The following is a 692-nucleotide window of genomic DNA, read 5'->3' on the forward strand; positions in this document are numbered from 1 at the left end:
TCCCCGCTCTCCGCTGCTGTCAGCAGCGCCCGGGCAGCGGGGCTCTCCTCCCAGGGGCGACAGGAGAAGGGATTCTCTGAACTCTCCCCAGAACACTAGCCCAGGAGCCACAGGCGCTGGCTCTGGGCAGTTGGTAGGAAAATGGCAAAGAAAATAAGATTCGCAGTTCAGACTGTCCTGCTGTCCGGGCTGACTCGGTCTGTCTGGCTCCCGCCTCGCCGCTTCAACCACACTCAGTGCAACTCTGAGCCCTTATCCAGCCCGAGCTCAACACTTATCTGCTACCAGTCAACCCCTAAAAATAGCCCATGATGTCACCCGGCCCGCGGAGGCTCACGGGATGAGGTAATGCTCCGCTGCCCTCCTACAGTTGGGCCCTTCTTTCTCCTCCTCTCCCCCTCCCCCTCCCGCGGCCTCCCGTCCCCGGGCTCCCGGGTCCCCTCCCCGGCCCGTCTTTCCCGGCCCGCCCGGTGCATTGTGGGCTGACGTCTTGGGGTTTGACTGTCTAGTGACGGTGGCTGCCGCGAAGGCGGACAGACGCTCGCAGCCGCTGACCGAGGCGAGCTCAAGTTCAGGGCTCCGGCCCGGGATGCAGGGGAACCCGCGAGGCTGAGCCGGGCCAGATGGCCTGGGGCAGGGGTGGCTTTTCCCCACTTGGGGGCTCGAAGTCATCCACGGGTGTTTCTCAGCCT

The sequence above is a fragment of the Tupaia chinensis genome, unplaced genomic scaffold, assembly GCF_000334495.1.
Source record: "Tupaia chinensis unplaced genomic scaffold, TupChi_1.0 Scaffold000425_1, whole genome shotgun sequence".
NCBI lineage: Eukaryota > Metazoa > Chordata > Mammalia > Scandentia > Tupaiidae > Tupaia > Tupaia belangeri.